Below are 21,549 nucleotides of genomic sequence, written 5' to 3' on the forward strand. Positions count from 1 at the left end.
GAATTCCTTGAGGCAGGAATCCAGAAAAATCCAGGAAAAGTAAAAATGAATTGAAAAAAGGGGAACTCATGATATGAAAATATTGTTAAAGTGGTTATGAAGATGTGTTCAGGAGAGAAAGAAGTCAAAACCCTGCTATTTTTTTCCCTCAAAAGCTGATTATTAATGTCTTCTGGTAAAGGAAAAAAGAAAGGAAGGAACTAAAGAAGAAAGTAAAAAAGGGAAATTGCCAGAAATAGAATGAATAACTAGAGAAAACAAAGAACCAATGAACAGCCCCCACCTTGCCCCAAAGTCCTGATTAATCCAACATGAAAGAAAAAGGAGAGAAAAATATAAACAATCAGAACATGAGACAAAATTGCAGAAATAAGGCACAACTTACATGTTACTGTGAACAACAATTATTAAATCACAGAAATTGTTAAACAGAATAACAATGATCAGGAAGTTTGAAAATAAAAACAGATAGGTAACAATAAAACAGCAAAATGATAATAAAGTTGCGGTAATATTAAAATTAGAAAAAAACATTCACGGTGGAAAGGATTGCATAGCACCAGGCCATTACGTTAATTATAATGCCGTATGGTATGAGATGTTTGTATCTTGATGCAAAAATTACAGAGCAAACATGTTAGGAATACAAAGATTTTAAAAGGCCTTTTATGTTTTCATCATTGTTGTAACAAATTATCACAAATTTAGTGGCTTACAACACCATAAATTTACTATCTGACTTTCTAGAAGTCTAAAACAGGTCTCACTGGGCTAAAAGCAAGGTGTCCTCAGGGCTGCATACATTTTTGGAGGCTCTTGGATAAAGTAAAAATGGATTTGGGAAGTTAGAGATGTAAGGGGGAGTATAGATGCTACTTTGTCCTCAGGGTTTTGCTCATTGTTGCCAATGTGAATATCTACTTGGAAAAGCAAAATGAACAAAAAAAATTTCAAGAGTTAAAAGACTGGTTGTTTCCCTAGGGAAGGTAGAGGCCTGATTGCGAATGGACAAATGGAGGGGTCCTTGGTGCCGGCGACATGTTATAGTTTGAATTGTGATGATATAGGTGCCCATTTGATAATAAACTGAGAATCTATGTCTCATACATTTTGTTCTATTTTATAGCAAAATACTTATTAAAATAATTTTCACATGGCTTTATTCCAATAAATTTCAATCTTTAGTTGAAACAGATGTGTTCCTTAAAAAAATAAAAATGGATATATCCAAATAGAAAGAGTGTGGTACCTCTTGAGAGGTCCAGCTCAGCCAAAAAGTACCATGCGGGAAGAATGCGGTGTGAATAAACCTTACAACTTTTTAAAGGAAGCTAGAAAGCTAAATGTTTATATGAAAGCTCCCAGTTTCTTCTTTCTTTCTTTTTTTGAGACACAGTTTCTGTTGCCCAAGCTGGAGTGCAGCGGTGCGCTCTTGGCTCATTGCAGCCTCCACCTCCTGGGTTGAAGAGATTCTCCTACCTCAGCCTCCTGAGCAGCTGGGATTACAGGCGTGTGCCACCATGCTTGGCTAAGTTTTGTACTTTTAGTAGAGATAGGGTCTCACTACATTGGCCAAGCTGGTCTCGAACTCCTGACCTCAAAGGATCCACCTGTCTCAGCTTCCCAAAGTGCTGGGATTAGAAGTGTGAGCCACTGTACCTAGCCGAGTGCTCGCAATTTTAAAATGTAGGTTTAGATGAATTTTAAACAATGTGTGACTCAACAAAACACATCTTCAAGGTTAAAGTTGGCCTGTGAGCATACGCTTGTAACCACAGAGGTTTGCCTTCAAAGGTAAAATAGAAGTTAAAAGACTATAAAACACTATTAAGGTTTCCAAGTTAACTGGGGGTTAGAGAGTTAGGTATATTTTGAAAATTATTGACATACTTGTTTTTTCCCCATTTATTTTATTGCATTTTAGGTTTGGGGGTACATGTGAAGAACAAGCAAGATTGTTGCATGGGTACACACGTGGCAGTGTGATTTGCTGCCTTCCTCCCCATCACCTACATCTGGCATCTCTCCCCTTGCTATCTCTCCCCAGCTCTCCACCCCCCACTGTCCCTCCCCTATTTCTGCCCAACTGACCCCAGTGTGTAGTACTCCCCTCCCTGTGTCCATGTGTTCTCATTGTTCAACACCCGCCTATGAGTGAGAATATGCGGCGTTTGATCTTCTGCTCTTCTGTCAGTTTGCTGAGAATGGTGGTTTCCAGGTTCATCCATGTCCCTACAAAGGACCCAAACTCATCGTTTTTGATGGCTGCATAATATTCCATGGTGTATATGTGCCACATTTTCCCTGTCCAGTCTATCATCGATGGGCATTTGGGTTGGTTCCAGGTCTTTGCTATTGTGCTGCAATGAACATTCGTGTGCACGTGTCCTTATAGCAGAACGATTTATAATCTTTGGATATATACCCGGTAATGGGATTGCTGGGTCAAATGGAATTTCTATTTCTATGTCCTTCAGGAAGGCCACACTGTCTTCCACAATGGTTGAACTAATGTACACTCCCACCAACAGTGTAAAAGTGTTCCTATTTCTCCACATCCTCTCCAGCATCTGTTGTCTCCAGATTTTTTAATGATCGCCATTCTAACTGGCATGAGATGGTATCTCAATGTTGTTTTGATTTGCATTTCTGTGATGACCAGTGATGATAAGCATTTTTTCATATGTTTGTTGGCCTCATGTATGTCTTCTTTTGTAAAGTGTTTGTTCATGTCCTTTGCCCACTTTTGAATGGGTTTGTTAGTTTTTTTCTTGTAAATCTGTTATTGTTCTTTGTAAATTCTGGATATCAGCCCTTTGTAGATGGGTAAACTGCAAACATTTTTTCCCATTCTGTTGGTTGCCGATTCACTCTAATGACTGTTTCTTTTGCTGTGCAGAAGATGTGGCGTTTGATTAGGTCCCGTATGTCTATTTTGGCTTTTGTTGTCAATGCTTTTTGTGTTTTGGTCATGAAGTCCTCGCCTACACCTATGTCCTGAATGGTTTTGCCTAGATTTTCTTCTAGAGTTTTTATGGTGTTAGGTCTTATGTTTAAGTCTTTAATCCATCTGGAGTTAATTTTAGTGTAAGGTGTCAGGAAGGGGTCCAGTTTCTGCCTTCTGCACATGGCTAGCCAGTTTTCCCAACACCATTTATTAAACAGGGAATCCTTTCCCCATTGCTTGTTTTTGTCTGGCTTGTCAAAGATCAGATGGTTGTATATATGTTGCGTTGCTTCCAAGACCTCTGTTCTGTTCCATTGGTCTAGATCTCTATTTTGGTACCAGTACCATGCTGTTTTGATTACTATAGCCTTGTAGTATAGTTTGAAGTCTGGTAGTGTGATGCCTCCCGCTTTGTTCTTTTTGCTTAGAATTGACTTGGCTATGCGGGCTCTCTTTTAGTTCCATATGAAGTTTAAGGTGGTTTTTTCCAGTTCTGTGAAGAAGGTCATTGGTAGCTTGATGGGGATAGCATTGAATCTGTAAATTACTTTGGGCAGTATGGCCATTTTCACAATATTGATTCTTCCTAACCATGAACATGGAATGTTTCTCCATCTGTTTGTGTCCTCTCTTACTTCGTTGAGCAGTGGCTTGTAGTTCTCCTTGAAGAGATCCTTTACATTCCTTGTTAGTTGTATTCCTAGGTATTTTATTCTCTTTGTGGCAATTGTGAATGGAAGTTTGTTCTTGATTTGGCTCTCTTTCAGTCTGTTATTGGTGTATAGGAATGCATGTGATTTTTGCACATTGATTTTGTATCCTGAGACTTTGCTGAGCTTGCTTATCTGTTTCAGGAGATTTGGGGCTGAGACGATGGGGTCTTCTAGATATACAATCATGCTGTCTGCAAATAGAGACAATTTGACTTCCTCCTTTCCTATTTGAATACCCTTTATTTCTTTTTCTTGCCTGATCGTTCTGGCTAGAACGTCTAGTACCATATTGAATAGGAGTGGTGAGAGCGGGCATCCTTGTCTGGTGCCACATTTCAAGGGGAATGCTTCCAGTTTTTGCCCATTCAGTATGATATTGGCTGTTGGTTTGTCGTAAATAGCTTTTATTATTTTGAGATACGTTCCGTCAATACCTAGCTTATTGAGGGTTTTTAGCATAAAGGGCTGTTGAATTTTGTCAAAGGCCTTCTCTGCATCAATTGAGATAATCATGTGGTTTTTGTCTTTGGTTCTGTTTATGTGGTGAATTACGTTTATAGACTTGCGTATGTTGAACCAGCCTTGCATCCCCGGGATGAAGCCTACTTGATCATGGTGGATAAGCTTTTTGATGTGCTGTTGCAATCGGCTTGTCAGTATTTTATTGAAGATTTTTGCATCTATGTTCATCATGGATATTGGCTTTCTTTTCTTGTTGAGTATCTGCCGGGTTTTGCAATCATTGGCCTGACGTTTTATTTTCTTGTTGAGTCTCTGCCGGGTTTTGCAATCAGGATGATGTTGGTCTCATAAAATGATTTGGGAAGAATTCCCTCTTTTTGTGTTGTTTGGAATAGTTTCAGAAGGAATGGTACCAGCTCCTCTTTGTATGTCTGGTAGAATTCGGCTGTGAACCCGTCTGGACCTGGGCTTTTTTTGGGTGGTAAGCTCTTAATTGCTGCCTCAATTTCAGACCTTGTTATGGGTCTGTTCAGGGTTTTGGCTTCTTCCTGGTTTAGGCTTGGGAGGAGGCAAGTGTCCAGGAATTTATCCATTTCTTCCAGATTTACTAGTTTATGTGCATAGAGTTGTTTGTAATAATTTCTGATGATGGTTTGAATTTCTGTGGAATCTGGTGATATCCCCTTTATCGTTTTTTATTGCATCAATTTGGTTATTCTCTCTTTTTTATTAATCTGGCTAGTGGTCTGTCTATTTTGTTGATCTTTTCAAAAAACCAGCTCCTGCATTGATTGATTTTTTGAAGGGTTTTTTGTGTCTCTATCTCCTTCAGTTGTGCTCTCATCTTAGCTATTTCTTGTCTTCTGCTAGACTTTGAGTTTTTTTGGATCTTGCTCCTCTAGTTCATTCAGTTTTGATGATAGGGTGTCAATTTTTGATCTCTCCTTGCTTTTCATGTGGGCACTTATTGCTATATATTTTCCTCTAGAGACTGCTTTATATGTGTCCCAGAGATTCTGGTATGTTGTGTCTTCATTCTCGTTGGTTTCGAAGAACATCTTTATTTCTGTCTTCATTTCATTGTTTATTCAGTCAACATTCAAGAGCAAGTTGTTCAGTTTCCATGAAGCTGTGCGGTTCTGGGTTAGTTTTTGAATTCTGAGTTCTAACTTGATTGCACTGTGGTCTGAGAGACTGTTTGTTATGATTTCCGTTCTTTTGCATTTGCTGAGGAGTGATTTACTCCCAATTATGTGGTCAGTTTTAGAGTATGTGTGATGTGGTGCTGAGAAGAATGTATATTCTGTGGATTTGGGGTGGAGAGTTCTGTAAATGTCTATTAGGTTTGCTTGGTCCAGGTCTGAGTTCAAGTCTTGGATATCCTTGTTAATTTTCTGTCTGGTTGATCTGTTTAATATTGACAATGGGGTGTTAAAGTCTCCCAGAATAATTGTGTGGGAGTCTATGTCTCTTTGTAAGTCATTAATAACTTCCCTTATGTATCTGGGTGCTCCCATATTGGGTGTTTATATATTTAGGATCCTTAGCTCTTCTTGTTGCATTGATCCTTTTACCATTATGTAATGTCCTTCTTTGTCTCTTTTGATCTTTGTTGCTTTAAAGTCTAATTTATCAAAGATGAGAATTGCAACTCCTGCTTTTTTTTGCTCTCCATTTGCTTGGTAAATCTTCCTCCATCCCTTTATTTTGAGCCTTTGTGTATCCTTGCATGTGAGATGGGTTTCCTGGATACAGCACACCAATGGATTTTGTCTTTTTATCCAATTTGCCAGTCTGTGTCTTTTGATTGGGGCATTTAGTCCATTTACATTTAGGGTTAATATTGTTATGTGTGAATTTGATCCTGCCATTTTGGTGCTAGCTGGCTGTTTTGCCCAATAGTTGATGCAGATTCTTCATTGTGTTGATTCTCTTTACCATTTGGCATGTTTTTGGAGTGGCTGGTACTGGTTGTTCCTTTATATGTGTAGAGCCTCTTTCAGGAGCTCTTGTAAAGCTGGCCTGGTGGTGATGAAATCTCTGAGTACTTGCATGTTCACAAAGGATTTTATTTTTCCTTCACTTATGAAGCTTAGTTTGGCTGGGTAGGAGATTCTGGGTTGAAAGTTCTTTTCTTTAAGGATGTTGAATATTGGCCCCCACTCTCTTCTGGCTTGTAGGGTTTCTGCTGAGAGATCTGCTGTGAGTCTGATGGGCTTCCCTTTGTGGGTAACCCGACCTTTCTCTCTGGCTTTACTTAGTATTTTCTCCTTCATTTCAACCCTGGTGAATCTGATGATTATGTGCCTTGGGGTTGCTCTTCTTGACGAATATCTTTGTGGTGTTCTGTGTATTTCCTGGACTTGAATATTTGCCTGCCTTGCTAGGTTGGGGAAGTTTTCCTGGATGATATCCTGAAGAGTATTTTCCAGCTTGGATTCATTCTCTTCGTCGCATTCAGGTACGCCTATGAAACGTAGATTAGGTCTTTTCACATAGTCCCACATTTCTTGGAGACTTTATTCATTCATTTTTACCCTTTTTTCTCTATTCTTGCCTTCCTGTTTTATTTCATTGAGTTGATCTTCGACCTCTGATATCCTTTCTTCTGCTTGGTCAATTCGGCTGTTGATACTTGTGCATGCTTCGCGAAGTTCTCATGTTGTGTTTTTGAGCTCCATCATTTCACTTATATCCCTTTCTATTTTGTCCATTCTCGTTAGCATTTCGTCAAATCTTTTTTCAAGGTTCTAGTTTCTTTGCATTGGGTTAGAACATATTCTTTTAGTTCACAGAAATTTCTTACTACCCACCTTCTGAAGTCTGATTCTGTCATTTCATCACACTCGTTCTCCATCCAACCTTGTTCCCTTGCTGGTGAGGAGTTGTGATCCCTTGTAGGAGGAGAGGTGTTCTGGTTTCGGGTGTTTTCATCCTTTTTGTGCTGGTTTCTTCCCATCTTTATGGATTTATCCACCTGTCATCTTTGTAGTTGCTGGCTTTCAGATTGGGTCTCTGAGTGGATGTTAAGTTTGTTGATGATGAGGTTATTTCTGTTTCTTGGTTTTCCTTCTGATAGTCTGGCCCCTCTGCTGTAGGTGTGCTGAGGTCCACTCCAGGTGCTGCTTGCCTGGGGATCACCTGCAGCAGCTGCTGAACAGTAAGGGCGGTTACCAGTTTTCTTCTTTTGCTATCTTTGTCCCAGAAGGATACCCGCCAAGTGTCAATCTGATCTCTCCTTTATGAGGTGGCTCTTTGGATATACAGCGGTCAGGGAGCTGCTTCAGGAGATGGTCTCTTCTTTATGGGAGCTCAAATGCTGAGCTGTGAGCTCCGTTGTTCATTCGGAGCTGCTGGGCAGGTACGTTTAGGTGTGCTGCAGCAGAACTCATAAACCGCTTTTTGTTCCCAGGTGCTCTGTCCCAAGGGTTTAGGGCTTTATGAGTTTCCGTTATGCTGCTGCCTTCTTTTTTTTTCCTTCAGAGCTGCCCTGCCCAGCAAGGAGGCAGCCTAGTCACTGTCTGCCTGTAGTGGCTTTGCTGAGCTGCTGTGGGCTCTGCCCAGCTGCTGAGTGAACTTCCCCAAAATCCTGTTTATATGGGTGTAGTTAGAACTGCCTTGGCAATGGTGGCCCACCTCTGTTGGGGTGGAGTCTCTCTGCAGTGGTGGGTTGCCTTGGCAACGGCAGGCTGCCTCAGCATTGGCTGGCTACCTCCGTAGTGGTAGGCTGCCTTGGTAATGGCGGGCGCCCCTCCCCCACAGAGCTGGACCATCACGTGTTCAGCAGTGCATTCTGTGAAACTCTCAATCCAGAGAGTTTCTGATTGCTGTTCTTTTGTGGGGGTGGGACTAGCCGAGCCTGATCACCTGGCTCCCTGCCTCAGAGGCTTTTTTTTTTTTTTTTTTAAGTTGGTGTTCCAGTCGCCTATTGAAAAGGCGCCGGGTCTGAGTGTTTTCCCCTGCGACAAGTCACTGCGCTGGCTTAAACAGCGGCACTGAGATTCGGGGAGCTTTTTTTTGCCCTGGAATCTACTGTCCTGGCTCCCTGCTCAGTCTCCTTTTTAAATAGACGAATGGGCAACTTCCCGTGGCTCCAATCGCCAGCCAAAAGGGCACCTGGACTGGTGTATTTTGTACGGAGAACCGCTGCTCCAGGGCGCTGGAAAAGCAGCTGTGTGGGGCAAAGCAGCGGCGCCGCCAGCGGCACAGCCGCGCTGGCCACCTGTGGAGCTCCTCCGCCTGGGAATTTCCTAGTCTGTGGGCAATAAAAATGCAGCATCCACTCACCCTCTGCACTTTCACTGGGAGCTGCAATCCTGAGATGTTCCTAAATGGCCATCTTGGATCGATCCTCTACTTTTTTTTTACTCTGTCTTTCTCAGAGGGTAACATTGGCCCCATCCTACTTGAAACATTGAGTCATTCATTGGCCTGTAAGAACAAATTTGGAATTTTTCACTGAACAAATTTAAAGAGAGAGACCCAGATAATATTTAGCATCTGATGTTTAAAAGCTGTTTTCTTCTGTGTACTATGTCAGCAAGCAGTTAGTAGCCATGAGTAGATCTGGGAACCAGATAATAGTTTTATAGTCCAAATAGTTAGGCTCCCCATAGGTAAATCTAAAGAATCCACAGAGAATTCAGCATTTTCTTCCACTCAATGATACATTTTCTATAAAAATAGAACTCTCTTCTGATGAGCAAAGACTAAATAATTACTTGATGTCATGCCAGCTATGTAGCAGCAGGACAATGTTAGTCAGACAGGGAACAGGAATTGAGAAAACCAAGCAAAGTATCCATTTCTGGAATCGGTGATTCAGGAGTTAAAAGTTCAGTGGGAACAGTAGCTTAGAAATGGGAAATCATGTCAGAATCTAGACAAGGTATTTCCAGCAGAGTCACTACAAAACAAGGTAGTGTGAGAATCACTAGGTTTCAAAAGTCAGTGGAGGTAAGATTTGCAGCTGCCCTGTTTGATGCGGTAGTCTCTAGCCACGTGGGACTATGAGCACTTGAAATGTGTACAGTCTGAATTGAGATGTACTGTAGTGTAGAACATGTACTGGACTTAGGAGACATTATTTACTAAGAATGTAAAATGTCTCATTAAAAATTTTAAATTTTGATTATATGTTGAAATGATAGGATTTTAGATATATTGAGTTAAATATATTGTTAAAATTCAGAAGCAAATTGATAATGATGTACAAAACCCAAGAAAACAAACATAAAACAAATAATAATGACTGTTAAAAATGGAGCTCTTTCTCCAGTCAGCACCACCAAAGCATCAGGCCAAGGGAGTTTTACAGGCCAGTGATATGAAATATTCAAAGAATAGATGTTTTAGACTTTTAGAGACTATAGTTAAAGATGGAGAGATTCTTAATTCATAAAAAATGCATCTTACTGTGGCAGTGAATACAGTAATACTATAATTCTCTGTGGCCATATCCTATTTTTCTATGAGACTGTAGAAATACATATACAGTAGGATGTGCCCATATCCTTGACGTGGAGGTCCAAACTATCATCAGAGTGATCTTTCTGTTCTCCAGCGTTAACCACCACAGTGCTTCCAATAGATTTACTCATGGAACATTAATTGAAAAATAACTTGTCCAGGAACAGACTTAATAGTTAAATCTCTTGATGGGTTCTTCAAAGATCATTCTGCTACATTACCTAAGCATATAGTGTTTTGTTCAGGAATGTTTTACTCTTAGGAGATTCACATAATCTATGAGGAATGATGTGTATATCTGCATGTGTAGAGAGCTGGAATCAGCAGATAAAGATGTATGAGGTAATTAAGCAGGCCAGTGATGAATCTCATTAGCAGGATTTCAGCTGCTTGGCTAAGGAAGATCTTAGTGTTTTTATTAGACTGAAACGTAAATTTCTTGCCTTTATGATTATTACTTAAAACTATAATCACGTTTTGTGTCAGGTGAGATCAAACTATGCCTGTGATGACACCACTGAAGCATCTACAGCACGGATGTCCACTCTTCTGTCAGAGTCCCCATGTCAGCCAGTACTGAGGTACTGGGTCTCTGAAATCTCTCTATGATCAAGATACTCAATACCTTGCAAATTGTTAATGATATCATTTTTCTTCCCTCCCTCCCTCCTTCCCTTCCTTCACACCCTCCCTTTTCCTTTCTCCCTTCTCTACCTCCTTTTCCTTTCTCCTTTCTTCCTTTCTCCTTCCTTCCCTTCTCCCTCCCTCCTTTCTTTCTCTCTCTCTCTTTCTCCCTCCCTCCCTCTCTCTCTCCCCCTCCCTCCCTCTCTCTCTCCCCCACCTTTCTCTCTTTCTTTCCTCTCTTTCTTTCCAAACCAGAGTTTTGCTTTGTTGCCCAGGCTGTAGTGAGGTGGCATGATCTCAGTTCACTGCAACCTCTGCTTCCTGGGTTCAAGTGATTCTCCTGCCTCAACCTCCCGAGTAGCTGGGATGACAGATGGGTGCCATCATGCTCAGCTAATTTTTGTATTTCTTGGTGGAGACAGGGTTTCACCATATTGGCCAGGCTGGTCTCGAACTCCTGACCTCAGGCTATCTGCCACCTCAGCCTCCCAAAGTGCTGGGATTACAGACATGGGCTACCATGCCTGGCCAATAATATCATTTTCATACATAACTTTTCTGTGGGACTTTTGGGTAAGACATTTAAAATATGGTGTGTCCAGGCTTTGAGCGACTTCTTATTGTAGGAAACTGAAAGTCTTCTGCCCTGTAATTTCCTCATCAGAGGAGTTGCTGATTGTGCTTATTGAAATGAAGAATAAAGGTTCATGACTTGTGAACACCGAGGATTTCTCTTCACTGGTATTGGTCTGAACAATAATAAATTGTGTTTAGTATCCCTGTGTGTCAGAGTAAACGATGAAGAATTCAGCATATACATTATAATGAAACCTGCTAAAATTTCTTCTTGTCTAAAAGAAGCTACATAATGACAAAGAAGTTGAGTATGATTTGACTGCGTGGAACCATGCTAGGATCACTGCTCTGACAACTGTAAAGGATCAAAAGGAAAAATAACAACGAATGAATGTTGTTCATTCTTGCCACCACAATGGCACTCAATGTTTTTCTGTAGTGAGCAAAGTGAAAAGTTGATTTTTTTGTCTTGGTAGACCCATGAAATTGGCATGAATGTGTTCTCTTTTTACAGGTCAGGAAACATAATTTTTCATAATTCTATATTACTAGTAGATACTCATTATATATATGTGTATATATATATATTTTAAAAGCCTGGAAATTTCTCTGATACCATTTTTCTTACGAGAGTCAAAGTTTTTATAAACTATAAATTGTTAACTGAACATACCTAAAAATATAAATCACCTGACTCTATCTTTTGCATAGTTTTCCATTTTTTGATTGCTCTGACAAACATTTCTAAGATTCAGAAATTATTTTGGTAGATATAGTTCCCTTTTCTACAAAATTAGATATAAGGCTTCAAAGACATAGTAAGGTCATCATCATAAGAGTAGTGATTTTGCAAGTAGTAGCAAAACTGTACCTTTGTCTTTTTTTTCTTTCTTTTTTTTAAACCTTGATCCTAGGACTTTACATTTTCTCTTTTATATCTTGATATTCAACTGGTAAAATAAGATTCATTTATTCACCAATTGAATTAATATTTATTTTGTGTCTGCTATGTACTTAGAACTGTTGTGGATATAAGAATAAAAGTTTCTATCTTCATGGATGTACATACTAGTTAGTATACCAAAAACATGCATATATACACATCCACACATGCACACACAAAATATAATATATAATAGGATGTGAGGTGGTGATACATGCTATATGAGGAAAAATACAGAGGAATGAATAGAGTAAGGTGTTATTGGAGGGCTGACTGGACACAGAGAGTAAAGAACTGTTATTTTAGGCAAGGTGGCGTGCCTAAATGCCACCAGATTTGTTCTTTTTGCTTAGACTTGCTTTGGCTATGCAGGCTCTTTTTTTGATTCCATATGAATTTTAGAATTCTTTCTTCTAATTCTGTGAAGAGTGATGGTGGCATTTTGATGGGGATTGCACTGAATTAGTAGATCGCTTTTGGCAGTACGGTCATTTTCACAATATTAATTCTACCCATCCGGATGTATTTGGCGGTTGCTGGATGAAATGTTCTGTATTTATCTGTTAAGTCCATTTGTTCCAAGGTATAGTTTAAATCCATTGTTTCTTTATTCACTTTCTGTTTGATGTCCTGTCTATTGCTGTCTGTGGAGTATTGAAGTCCCCCATTATTATTGTGTTGCTATCTGTCTCATTTCTTAGTTATCCCTGCTTGCTTTTGGTGTCCATTTGCATGAAATGCCTTTTTCCATCCCTTTAAGTTTATGTGAGTCCTTATGTGCTAGGTGAGTCTCCTGAAGGCAGCAGACAGTTGGTTCATGAGCTTTTACCCATTCTGTGGTAAAAGAATGTTCTGTATCTTGTAAGTGGAGGATTTAGGCCATTTACATTCAATGTTAGTATTGAAATGTGAGGTACCTTTGTATTCACTGTGTTTCTTGTTGCCTGTGTACTTTTGTTTTTTTTTGTTGTTGTTTGCTTTTTAATATGTATTTTTTGTTTTATAGGTTCTGTGTGATTTCTGTTTTAAAGAGGTTCTGTTTTGATGTGTTTTCAGGATTTGTTTCAAGATTTAGAACTCCTTTTAGCAGTTCTTGTAGTGGTGGCTTGGTAATGGCGAATTCTCTTGGTATTTGTTTGTCTGAAAATGACTGTATCTTTCCTTCATATATGATGCTTGGTTTCACTGGATACAAAATTCATGACTGATAATTGTTTTGTTTGAGGAGGCTAAAGATAGTGACCCAATCCCTTCTAGCTTGTAGGGTTTCTACTGAGAAATCTGCTGTTAATCTGATAGGTTTTCCTTTATAGGTTACCTAGTACTTCTGTCTCACAGCTTTTTTTAAATTGTACTTTAGGTTCTAGGGTACACGTGTGGATCATGCAGGATTGTTGCATAGGTAGACACATGGCAATGTGGTTTGCTGCCTCCATACCCCCGTCACCTACATCTGGCATTTCTCCCCATGTTATCCCTCCCTGACCTCTCCACCCCACTGCTGTCCCTCCATTGGCCTCCACAACAGACCCCAGTGTGTGATGCTCCCCTCCCTCTGTCCATGTGTTCTCATTGTTCAACACCCGCCTCTGAGTGAGAACATATGGTGTTTGATTTTCTGTTCTTGTTTTGTTTGCTGAAAATGATGGTTTCCACCTTCATCCATGTCCCTACAAAGGACACAAACTCGTCATTTTTGATGGCTGCACAGTATTCCATGGTGTATATGTGCCACATTTTCCTTGTCCAGTCTATCATTAATGGGCATTTGGGTTGGTTCCAGGTCTTTGCTATTGTAAACAGTGCTGCTATGAACATATGTGTGCATGTGTCTTTATAGTAGAGCTATTTATAATCCTTTGGGTATATACCCAGTAATGGGATTGCTGGGTCAAATGGAATTTCTATTTCTAGGTCCTTCAGGAAGTGCCACACTGTCTTCCACAATGGTTGAACTAGTTTACACTCCCACCAACAGTGTAAAAGTGTTCCTATTTCTCCACATCCTCTCCAGCATCTGTTGTCTCCAGGTTTTTTAATGATCGCCATTCTAACTGGCATGAGATGATATCTCAATGTGGTTTTGATTTGCATTTCTGTGATGACCAGTGATGATGAGCATTTTTTCATATGGTTGCTGGCCTCATATGTCTTCTTTTGAAAAATGTCTGTTCATATCCTGCTCCCACTTTTGGATGGGTTTGTTTGTTTGCTTTCCTGTAAATCTGTTTTAGTTCTTTGTAGATTCTGGATATTAGCCCTTTGTCAGATGGGTAGATTGCAAAAATTTTTTCCCATTATCTTGGTTGCCAGTTCACTCTAATGATTGTTTCTTCTGCCTTCTCTGCATCTATTGAGATAATCATGTGGTTTTTGTCTTTGGTTCTGTTTATGTGGTGGATTACATTTACAGATTTGCATATGTTGAACCAGCCTTGCATCTCCAGAATGAAGCCTACTTGATCGTCGTGGATAAGCTTTTTGATGTGCTGTTGCAATCAGTTTGCCAGTATTTTATTGAAGATTTTTGCATCTATGCTCATCACGGTTATTGGCCTGAAGTTTTCTTTTCTTGTTGAGTCTCCGCTGGGTTTTGGTATCAGGATGATGTTGGTGTCATAAAAAAGAGTTAGGGAAGATTCCCTCTTTTTGTATTGCTTGGAATAGTTTCAGAAGAAATGGTACCAGCTCCTCTTTGTACATCTGGTAGAATTCAGCTTTGAACCCATCTGGACTGGGACTTTTTTTGATTGGCAGGCTATTAATTTCTGCCTCAACTTCAGCCCTTGTTATTGGTCTGTTCAAGGTTTCAAGTTCTTCCTGGTTTAGTCTTGGGAGAGTGCAGGTGTCCAGGAATTTATCAATTTCTTCCAGGTTTACTGGTTTATGTGCATAGAGTTGTTTGTAGTAATCCCTGATGGTAGTTTGTATTTCTGTGGAATCAGTGGTGATATCCCTTTATCGTTTTTTATTGCATCTATTTGATTCTTCTCCCTTTTTTTATTAATCTGGCAGCTTTTATGTTTCTTTCCTTTGTCTTGACTTTGGATAACCTGATGACTTTGTGCCTAGGTGAAGATCTTTCTGTGATGAATTTTCCAGGTGTTTTTGTGCTTCTTGTTTTTGGATGTCTAGGTCTCTAGCAAGGCTGGGGAAGTTTTCCTCAATTATTCTCCCGATTATGTTTTCCAAGTTTTTAGATTTATCTTCTTCCTCAGGAACACTGATTATTATCATGTTTGGTCATTTAACATACTCCCAGACTTCTTGGAGGTTTTGTTCAGATTTTCTTACTCTTTTTACTTTTTCATTGGATTGGGTTAATTAGAAGACCTTGTCTTTGAGTTCTGAATTTATTTCTTCTACTTGTTCCATTCTATTGTTGAGCCTTCCCAGAGTATTTACATTTCTAAAAGTGTGTCCAAAGTTTCTTCATTTTTTTTTGAGACGGAGTCTTGCTCTGTTGCCCAGGCTGACTCCCTGCAACCTTTGCCTCCTGGGTTCAAGTGATTTTCCTGGTTCAGCCTCGCAAGAGCAGTTGGGATTACAGGTACCCACCACCATGCCTGGCTAATTTCTGCATTTTTAAATAAAGTCAGGATTTCACTGTGTTGGCCAAGGTGGTCTCAAACTCCTGACCTTAGGTGTTCCTTCCTCCTTGGCCTCTCAAAGTGCTGGGGTTACAGGCGTGAGCCACTGTGCCTAGCCAGTTTCCTGATTTTTTTTTTTTTTCTTCTTTAAGCTATCTATTTCCTTGAATATTTCTCCCTTCACTTCTTGTATCATTTTTTGGATTTCCTTGCATTGGGCTTCGCCTTTCTCTCGTCCCTCCATGATTGGCCTAATTGACATGGAGACCTCTGATATATGATATTTAGGAAATTAGGTTGAAGTATTTAAAATAGAGGGCAAACATCCTCTGCAGTAACTTTATTTCCAAGGATTAGTATACATAATAATTATCTGAGAAATGCAGGGCAAATAATTACAAAATCTTCAGGATCCTAATACTATTAATAGATAACATAATTTTGGAAGTGAATGGCCATGGTCTTTCACTATATGTTCTCTCCCTTTTCCTTTTATGATAGACCTTTCAAATTTCAACTGGCCACATGGACACCCAGAATAAAGACCATAATTACTTGCCTTCCTTGCAGCTAGTTGTGGCCATCTATATTTGGTCAAAAGTATGTAAGCAGGAGTGATGTATACAACTGCTTTTTTTTTCCTTCCCCTTTCCTTCTGGGTCCTTGTGGGTGAATATGACCCTCAAGTTCTGGCAAAGCCACCAGAAGGAGCCTCAGGCTTTGACATTGCATTACTTCTCAATTGCCCTCGCTCAGATACAGAAAAGGAAACTAAACTTCTGTCTTAAGTCACTAGTATTTTGAGTTATCTTTTAGTAGCTAAGGCAATAGAACTAACACAATAATCAATATGGTACTAGAATAGAGGGTGAATATAATGGAAACATTTTCGGGTTTTAAAATGCATTTACCCTCATTTTTCCTTGTAGATTTCATTAACTAGTTTATGAAAGAGAATCATTTCATCATGTGCAGTTTTCCAGTGTAAATGTCTATTTTCTCTTCTATCAAGGTAAACAGGTGTATAATACATTATGTACAGACTTTTTTTTACAGTTTAAAAAGTCATTTTTGCATTTGTTATTTTAATCTTTGTACAAGTTCTATGAGATATTATTATTTCTTTCATTTTATACATGAGAAATCTGAAATTAACTAGGGACACATATTGCCAGTAAGTGGTGGGGTGAGTTTGTAACCCAAATTCAGAGATGAAAACTCACTAATGAATCCAGCATGTAATTACATTTCTATTTTCTATAGGCAAATGTATGATTGTGAGTAACAGCTGTTATTATTTGGTGGAAAACTAGAAAACTTTCTAATGTGGCTTCTATCCCAATAGTTAGTATTCCTGAAAAGTTTCCTTGGATCGTTAGTGACTACCTTAAAAAAGTATTCTGTGTCAGTTGTTCAGAAAGTGCTGCAAATTCTTTTTATTCTGAAGCTTCACATTTGTATATTAAAGACCTTGTGAAATCCCATCGTAAAGAGGCCTATTTAACTTAAACTCTGCCTTCTTCAAACGTATTCAGAACCACCTTTTATGTACACATTAAAGCAGAACACCCTTTAGTAAGTCCTGCCTTACTACAAAACAGTTCTTTTTCTGCTAGAGACATATATAATAGTGGTCTAAAATTTGACCACTGTTTTATACACAATAATTTAATGAGCTTCTAGCTATAGTCACACAGTCCTATACCCACAAAGCTGCTCAGGGATTTGAGGTATGTGGGAAGCAGACAGCTCATTCATTCTTGGACGTTTTTGGTCCCCAATTCTTGGAATGTTCTTTTTATGGATTTGGCAATGCCAGTTATTCCTCAGGGAAACTGTGTCTGCTATAGATCCCATTCTGTATTACTAATTTTTTAGAGTTCCCTGACTCAGGGTAAGGCAAATGTATTTTAAGTTGCTTGATGGGAAAATTTTATAATTATATGTATACTACATAAGGCCATGAAACAGGACACTATAGTGATTATGAGAAAATAAAAAATACTATTAAAACTTCCCAGTTTCCTCTGTGGAAAAAATGAAAAGGAGACTGCTAATTCCTTTCAAGATTTTGCAAACTGGGAAATGCTTATAGACTTTAGATTTTTAGCTTTGATATATTATGTACATATTAGATTCTTATCACCAAAGGGCATGGAGTTTCCATGTTTTAATGTTAGAGGACATTGAAGCCAACCTGGATAATTAAAAAGCCTGATATTACTGTTATAATTCTATATTATTATATCCTTTGCTGTAATGGGACATACGTGGCAATGGCCACGTTTATTAGGGCTGGAGACGGGACTGTGAAATATTTCCTAGGAAGCTTCAAGTTCATAAAAATAGTCCTGATTTAGAATAGGATGACTTAGGGTTTAAGAACATTGGAATACCCGGGAGACAAGCTATTTTAAGAATATAATTCTCTGCAAAATAATTTGTATGTTTAATGTAATTTAATCTTCACAGGCTTTTTTTGTCAGGGTTGACATAATCACTTCTAAAATCATCTGGAAGAACAAACAGATGAGAATGTCCAAAAACATTCTGAGAGAGAAAAATGTGTGAAATTGAACTTTCATTTGAAAATATTAAAACATATTATAAAACTTCAGTTATTAATGTACCATAATAGTGACAAAAGAATAAATCACAGATGCAGAATAGAAAGGCAAGAAATAGACTCTAAAAAATATAGAAATTTATACTAAGCTAAAGGTGGCATTTTAACTTGATGAATGGAAAGATCATTTAATAAGTAAAACAGGAAATATAGCATCGTTTGGACAAAAAAATAGATTTTCCCTCATGCCTTTGTTGAAATTCCTGAGAGTTTAAAGAGCTCAAAGTAAAATTAAGAAGCTATGAAAATTTTAAAATATAAAATCTTTTCCAAGCCTAAAAGCAAAAAAAAAAATAAATAAATAAATAAAATATTGATACATTTTTCTACATAAAATACTTCAAAATTAGAAGGCAAACTGGGGAAGTATTTGCAACATATATGACTGACAGATGTTTCCTATCTTTAAGACAACAAAAACACTCGCAAATTATTAAGTAAACTATGTGCTCCTTAATAGAAACATGGGTAAAAGCATGAATAGGACATTGGAGAAAGAAAAGATGATATATACATATAAACTTAGTAGTCATAAAATAATTTAAAAATAAGACAGTAAGTTACAATAGAGAAAGACTTTTCAAAAAACTATTTTTTGTTGGGGGCTAAGTAAAATGAAAATCACTTTCATTGCTGGTTGGAAAATAAATTAATATAATCTTTAAGGTCAACTTGGTCATATATATCAAGTATGTCATACATGCTGAAATCCTCAGATTGTTAATTCTACTTCAGACAATCCTAAGAAGATACTTAAAATGTACATAGAATTTTTATAAAGATGTTTTTTATTGTTAAAATTTAGAAGTACCTAAAAATGAATTTTTATTCCATAGAATATTGTACTTAAGACCATCAGCCTTGGAGGATGCAGATGTGATCTGAATCTCACTTTCTAATAAACATTATGTCCTTGAGCAAGTTACTTAACTTCAAAAATGCCTGCCACACAAGGCTATTCTAAGGAATAACTGATAATATATGTAAGGTGCTATATACAATACCTAGAATTCCTCAACAGCAGAGCTCAATGAATGGTAGCTGCTATTATTATTACTGTTATAGATAGATGAATACATAATTTTAGAGAATATTGTCATTAAGAAATACCTATGATAAAATATTGTGGAGAAATCTAGACATGAAACTGATTTATATGCACAGATACACCAAATGAAGGAAATACAACAGGTGTGGTAGAAAGGTAGATGATGATTTGTTTTATTTATACTTTGCAGAATTCTTTTTTTTTTTTTTTTGCTGCTGTTGTTGAGATGGAGTCTCACTCTGTCGCCCAGGCTGGAGTGCAGTGATACTACCTTGGCTCACTGCAACATCCGCCTCTGGGGTTCAAGCAATTCTCCTGCCTCAGCCTCCTGAATAACTGGGACTACAGGCGCCTGCCACCACGCCTAATTTTTATATTTTTAGTAGAGACAGGGTTTCACCATCTTGGCCAGGCTCGTCTCGAACTCCTGACCCCAAGCAATCTGCCTGCTTTGGCCTCCCAAACTGCTGGGATTAGAGGTGTGAGCCACCATGCCCGGCCTGAATTCTTGCTTTTTAAAACAATGTAACTGTAGCCATTTTATGACCTGGAAAAAATTTTCTCAAATAAACTTTAGGAAGTATCCTCATATTGTATTAGATAGAGTATGTTCAGATAGACTGAAACACTGCATCTAAGAGCTCCAGAAGCAAAGATGCATTTTTTTCTTTTAAAATTTTACACATTTTAAATTTTATTGTAGTAAGAGTGTGAAACATGAGGTCTACCCTCTTAACAAAATTTTAAATTTACAATCAAAACACTTAACTATTAATAAGTTAACTATAGGTTCAGTGTTGTATAGAAGATCTCTAGAACATATTAATCTTGTATAATTAAAAGTTTATGCCCACCGATTAACAACTTCCCACTACTCTTACCCCTGTTAACCACGTTTCCACTCTCTGATTCTGAATTTGACTCCTTTAGATACCTCATATAAGTGGAATCATGTGCTATTTGTCCTGCTGTAACTGGCTTATTTTGCTTAGCATAATGTCTTCAAGGTTCATCCATGTTGTTGCATATCCTTTTTAAGCCTGAATAATATTTCATTGCATATACCACAGTTTCTTCATCTATTGAGCTTTTGATGGCCATTTAGATGTTTCTACATAGTAGGTATTAGGAATAATGCTGCAATAATCACCAGGGTGCTAATCTCTTCAAGATCCTACTTTCAGTTCTTTTGGATAAATACCTAGATCACATACTGCTTGTGTTTTTAATTTTTTGAGGTACCGTTATCCTTTCTTATGTAGTGTCTGCACCATTTTGCCTTTCCACCAACAGTTCACAGGGTTTCAACTTCTTTACATTCTTCCTAACACTTGTCTTTTCATAAGTTGCTTGGATTCAGAAATTTAAGAGATTTCTACACTTGTTCATATGTGTGTCAAGACGGGCACTTTCTTCTATTATAGCGTATTTATCATCTTTGAGACTGTCCAATATCAACACATAAGAAACAAAGAAAGAAAATATACTCCCATCCTCAAATTCCCTTAAATTATTGTGCAGAAATAAATATCTAGTTTGAGTCCTTTTACATATCTAAATTAGTTAAAATAAATTATGCTATTCATTAGTAACAAACATCCTCCAATATTTCAATGACTTAAAACCATAGAAGTTCATATTTTTGCCCCTGCTACCTGTCCACTGAGGATCAGCAGAAGTGACTTCCTCATTAGTCATTCAGATTCCCCAGGCTGTTGGGGGCTTCTGCCTCTCTAGTACATGGCGAAAAATGAAGCGGAGCACTGAGGACCAGCAGTTAAATACTTTTACCCAGAATGACATGTGTCACTTTGTTCAAGTCCAAAGCAAGTTAGCCATTGTGGCAGGAAGGTATAATTCTCTTGTGTGACCATATTGCTGAGAAGTTAGTAATGTCTGCCACACATGTCCAATAATATTATATCATCTCTGTTAAAGTGAATTCTAATCCTCAAAATCACATAGGTGAAAGGGCTTATTGAGAGGTAGTAAAAGATTGCTTTTCTATATTCATGGCCAACCATAAAATAAGATTAATTTGTGATGTGCCTAATGAAATGATAATATCATGTATTCCAAAATTAACAGAAACTTTTTTTTTTTACATTGTAAAAGTACCTGTTATATGTTATCCATTCTGCAGGAAGAGATTGCTCAATTTCCAAATTCAAGAAAGAGAAAAACCAATATACTTGCAGACCAGAGAGTACAGCAGTTTTTATTTTCTACTTTTTATATTTCCTTTCTGAGTTCCTCATTTGCCTTCTAGCTATTTGAAACCAGGAGATGGAGCCACACAATTGAAGACATTCCAGCACCTGGCTTCTCTGGGTGCTCCTGAGTCAACTCTTCCCATTATTCAAGAAATGAAGTTTAACTGACAGACTTGGGGTTTTTGCCACTGTTTGGTTCTCTTTATAAATAGATAAATTTACACTAGATATAAGAGAAATATGGTTGGGTCATATGTTTAGGACTTTTTTTTTGCAAGAATAGTTTATATTCCACAAATGCTTCTTCTGTACTCCTACCTATGTGATTAAAAAAATAT

At 38.1% G+C, this 21,549-nt stretch overlaps 1 long non-coding RNA gene across 2 annotated transcripts in view; it reads left to right on the plus strand.

Annotated features, from left to right (window-relative positions):
* Nucleotides 1–21,549, plus strand: part of LOC116558636 — a 125,775-nt gene that overhangs the window by 90,311 nt on the left and 13,915 nt on the right. The window contains exon 4 of one of the 2 annotated variants that reach the window (XR_004272110.1): nucleotides 10,078–10,166. The exons of the other annotated variant lie outside the window; for it this stretch is intronic. This is a non-coding gene — a long non-coding RNA (uncharacterized LOC116558636). Of the gene's footprint in view, nucleotides 1–10,077; nucleotides 10,167–21,549 lie in introns of those variants that run through there. 2 annotated transcript variants of the gene reach the window in all.

The sequence above is a fragment of the Sapajus apella genome, unplaced genomic scaffold (genome assembly GCF_009761245.1).
Source record: "Sapajus apella isolate SASKATOON/1434 unplaced genomic scaffold, GSC_monkey_1.0 scaffold2, whole genome shotgun sequence".
Classification (NCBI taxonomy): domain Eukaryota; kingdom Metazoa; phylum Chordata; class Mammalia; order Primates; family Cebidae; genus Sapajus; species Sapajus apella.